The sequence below is a fragment of the Periplaneta americana genome, chromosome 16 (assembly GCF_040183065.1).
Source record: "Periplaneta americana isolate PAMFEO1 chromosome 16, P.americana_PAMFEO1_priV1, whole genome shotgun sequence".
Lineage (NCBI taxonomy): Eukaryota > Metazoa > Arthropoda > Insecta > Blattodea > Blattidae > Periplaneta > Periplaneta americana.
This window is the reverse complement of record NC_091132.1, coordinates 83583459-83588589: the sequence shown is the minus strand read 5'-3', so window position 1 is coordinate 83588589 and position 5131 is coordinate 83583459. Positions and strand designations below refer to the sequence as shown.

The 5131-nt window shown below is 37.1% G+C and overlaps 1 non-coding gene across 1 annotated transcript; it reads left to right on the top strand.

The window, feature by feature from the left end:
- Window positions 1–552: 552 nt before the first annotated feature.
- TRNAR-UCU (transfer RNA arginine (anticodon UCU)) lies at window positions 553–626 on the top strand. The gene has a single exon. It is a non-coding gene; the product is annotated as a tRNA-Arg (tRNA).
- The last annotated feature ends 4505 nt before the right edge of the window (window positions 627–5131 follow it).

Genomic DNA, 5131 nt, shown 5'->3' with positions numbered 1-5131 from the left:
CGTCCGAAGAATTTTAATTCCGCTATTGAGCAACTTTACACAACATAGGCCTATTATAATGTCTTAGTAATGGAGGGCCGTATTCATGGACATTTTTAGCGCGGGTTTCCGGTGGATGATCAGCGTTTTTCGTATTCATAAACCAGTGTTAGCGATAGGATATGATTTGAATTCTGTACTAGTAACCAGTGGATAGCCGGGTCTAGCTTAGTACGCTCGTAGCGCGTGCTGCGAAATGTCTATGAATAGCACCCGTAATGTTTTACTGTATTTAAAATTGTAATAGACCAGTAATAAAATGCTAAATAATATATAAGATTAAGCAATAATTTAATTGTGAAGGAATATTATGTAAAATAGAAAGATAAATAGGCCTAACTAAGGGGAAATTTGTAAATGTTGCAATTTCTTTCTATTGGGCCAAATGTAACCAAATTTTTACAGTATTTGTTATGCTAGCCAGTAATAGTAGGCCTATTCTGCGAAATTTCAAATGAACTGTGTAAATCCTTCTTGAGATATAATTCTTTTAATATATTATGTAATCTAGTTGGCCTGGGTAGCTTAGTCGGTATAGCGCTGGCCTTCTGTGCTCGAGGTTGCGGGTTCGATTCCGGCCCAGGTCGATGGTATTTAAGTGTGCTTAAATGCGACAGTCTCATATCAGTAGATTTTCTGGCATGTAAAAGAACTCCTGCGGGACCAAATTCCGGCACACTGGCAACGCTGATACAGGGACATCATTTTATTTTTACTTCAACTTTTATTGTACCTGAGTTTTTGAATGTACTTCACTCCTACCCCTTCTACTAACGAAGTTCCAACTGCCCACACAGAACCAAGACCGCAGTACTGAGTTAGTGAGTATAGTGCGTTTCAGAAATATGTTCGCGTTTTCCAGTGACGAAAACTTCCAATATTGAATCATATTTTCGCACAGGTACTGTCGTCCGTTTGCCTACGTCGCATCCCGATTTCCCCCATCTGCTTCTGCTCGCTCCACTGTAAAGACTAGTGGCTGAGCTTTCTTAGCTCTTTTCTGAAAACATTAATTTCTGTTAGGAATTAATTGGACGTCTACGTAATGTTATGCAACTGTTTAAAATAACTTAAATAAAAGGGCCTCGTTAAGTAATTAACTATCACGTAATTCCCCTCCCCTTTCTACGATCCTGCGACATAACCACTTGGACGGACAGTAGATAGCATGTCTGAGTAATTTTATCTGTGCGGGTCGGGCAGAAGTGAAGACTGAATTGGCAGTACGTAAGGTACTCTTTTATGGAGTAGGTACAGAATTATTTCAACATGAGTTACTAAGTATGAAGGACGAAACTGCTAATTGGAATTAGATGCAATAGTCTGTAGTGTGGTAATAGGCACAAAAGATCTGAAGCCTGTATCGAAATGAACGGCCACCATTTTCAAAAATATGTTTAAATATCCATATTATGGTTATTTTTCAATTTAATTTCATTCTCTATATTGTACGCTAATGTGCTGTAGACAGTATAATATACGCTGCATAATGAATACGTTCGCATGGATAACTCAGTTCGTGAGTAAAAACATTTATTGTTAACACTGTACTGTATTTTGATTAAATAAAACCTAATGAAAATTATCAAACTCAAAATCGCGATATTTCCTACTTTACGTAAATGGATGAACTATTTTTCTTCCCTCCTATACCTAGTAAAGTGATTTGTTTGTATTTTACGCCAGTACCATCGAACTCCAGTCGTGGAAGGAGGTAGCAAACTGTATTTCCGGGTCTCAATCATTAATCTAAAGGTATAGCCAGGTTAATATTAAAAATGTTAGTAAAAATAAAATGATGTCCCTGTATAACCTCGGCAGTTGCTTGCGTTGCTAATAAACCGTAATTTAAAAAATTATGTAATCTCTTGATTAGGTCATAATTTTATACCTTAATTACCATTGAATATTGTGTCATTTATATAGCTGAGTGGGAGAACCAGAATGTGCATTATATTTTTCATAATATGAAATAGTTTCTGAGATATAACTGTTTGAAAAATTAAAATTAAACATTCATAAAATTGTAATAACAAAAATTAATAAAACCAGTTTTATATATTATGTCAAATTCTAATGCCTCGACAATGTTTATCTATTCATTATTTGTATATTTTAAACATTTCATTAGAATTGGATAATATTTACTGTAAAAAAGTATGGTCTAAAGAAGAAAAATGTAACTTGCGGAAAATTGAGTGTAAATTATTTTTGATAGCTTTCAAATGGGTCGCGCTAGACATTAGAAAATATTTTTAAACCAACTTAGAAGTAGAAATGGACAAATTTCTTTGGCAAGATGAAAGTGGACATAGTAATGATATTTTAAGTGGTGGAAAAAAAAAATCCCTAAAATTTTCACATATTTCACAAAAAAAAAAAAATAATAAATAAATAAATAAATAAAACGAGGAAGGCTGTTTGTACTATGAAACTTCAGTTTTAAAGCAACGTACGGATAGCTTGAGCTACAATCACCAGGAATAACATTTATTTTCAAAATACAGTGTTGTTTACTTACATACTTACTTACGGCTTTTAAGGAACCCGGAGGTTCATTGCTACTATTGCCATCCTCACATAAGCCCGCCATCGGTCTCTATCCTGTGCAAGATTAATCCAGTCTCTATCATCATATCGCACCTTCCTCAAATCCATTTTAATATTACTCTCCCATCTACGTCTCGGCCTCCCCAAAGGTCTTTTCCCTCCGGCCTCCCAACTAACACTCTATATGCATTTCTGGATTCGCCCATACGTGCTACATGCTCTGCCCATCTCAAACGTCTGGATTTAATGTTCCTAATTATGTCAGGTAAGAATACAATGTGTGCAATTCTGCGTTGTGTAACTTTCTCCATCCTCCTGTAACTTCTTTCCTCTTAGCCTCAAAATTTTCCTAAGAACCTTATTCCCGAACATCCTTAATCTCTGTTCCTCTCTCAAAGTGAGAGTCCAAATTTCACAACCATTGCTACATTGTGTAATTAAATATTTTCGGACAAATTTTGTCATTAACCTTTTCGACACCATTTTCATATTGGATGTTGTCCGTGCACGCGAATTTTAGGACACACTGTATAGTACGTCAGGATTGTTGCCCTTAGATTTTCTGCAGAAAATAATTGTCTACAAAATAACTTCTGAATAATTCTCTAGAATTCTCGATAAGAATAAAATGTAGACACTTGGAATGAAGACGAAATGGAGAAAAAGACGAATGGAAAGAAGGTGAAGAAGGTAAATAACTAGAGAAAAAGAAATAAATTAATTTGAAGTAACAGAAGAGTGTTGAGCACGAACCCCTTGTACGTCGCAGCCCCAACATACTAGCCAGCAACTATTTTGAGGAAGGGGCAAATGACACGAACATCCGACACAAGGAGAAAAACAAATGAAGCACGTAAACAAGGCGAGCGGCAGCGCATTCCCACGGTGCTGACATCTGCGGGATTGATGCAAGTGGTAATGGCCACCTGGTGCATTACAATGAGGTTACGGTGACTGAACAAGGCACTGATAACGCCCAGTGCGTGCTACAGCGGTCTATGGCGACTTATTCTTTGCATTTGCATTTAAATTGCTTTGGAATCACGCCACATGGGCTCACACGTGAGGCACGGGCGTGACGCGAACGCCTCGGTCCATTTCGCCTTGCCAGAAAGCTAGTTTGGAACGTTTCGCTATAATGAACAACATGCGCACAGACCGTGGCAGCGTAGAGATAACTGGGAGCGACATGTGCAGGGAGCCAGCGGCGTAGCTCAGACGGTAGCGCGTTTTCTTACTGATGCGGCGATGCGCTCGGGCGTACGCGCGTGGGTTCGATTCCCGTTCGGGCTGATTACATGTTGCGCTTCTTCTGAGAGTTTCCCCAACTGAAAAGCCGCATATCCGCGAAGCGAGGCTGCCTCATGATGTTTACTTCGCTCACAAGCAAAAATTCTGATGGGAGCAGATAAAAAAGTTATTTTTACCTTCCACCAAGTTAATAAGTCGAAACAAGTGCTTGTAGAAATTTTGGCCACTCGAACGCAATTATGAGGCCGTAAGAAAATAAGGTTAGCTGGAAGAAAGAAAACACATGAGACATTTGTTATACCATGGGATCGACAGAGAGGTGCTAGAGGAGAGCCCTCAAGAGCCGCATTTGGTAACTGGTTCCAATCTATTATGATCATATTTAAAAACTAAAACTTTCCTACATCGATTCTCTGTTTCCTACTTTGAATTCAGTGATAATACTCTGTCCCTGAGTAATAGGCAACACAGGTTTTCCAATTCGGTCCCCTATGTCCCTCACACTCTATGTCCTATACTTATACGTCTTAGATAGTGCACAGGCTCGATTTTTTTTTTCCGCCTAGTCGGTAGAGTACCCCAACCCAGTTCATGGACTTTTTCTCATCCATGGCAACTTTATAAATGAAAGAAAAAAGAAATTCAAGAAGACAGAAAACAAGCCGGTTTTACTAAGTTTATTAAATTTTATATTAATTAAATATATTAACAAAATTGAGAGTGTTCAAAAAAGATTCATTAGATTTTTGTTTCTTAAATCATTTGGTTACTATCCCTCCTGGAATAATGAAAGTAGTATTTCGTACTCATCTCTTTTGTCTCTCTTTAATTTTGAAAGTTTGCAACATAGAAGAAATAATATTGATATAAAATCCCTCCATAATTTATTAACAAGTTCTGTAAATAGTCATCTACTGTCTAGGATAGCAATACATGCACCAAGAGAGAACTGTAGGACCAGTAAAACATTTAATATAAGCTATGCTAGGACATGTTATTATTAGTACTCTCCACTTCTTAGAATCTGTTCCTTCTATAATAAACTGAGCAATATTGACATCTTTCAGGATAGAACCACAGTCTTGAGAGAAATAAATACCGGTAGCGTTCAAAACACTCCATAAGTATTTTGCTAATAAATAGGTCTTAACTGGTTTGCATATTGTATTTATGGTCTTCTTTCTTAAATTATTTCATATCAATTATCATTACTAACTCACTGCTAATTCTGACTTAACGTAGGTCTAGTCTCTCATCAGTTATTGTATTATTGTTACTAATCTGTGACTAG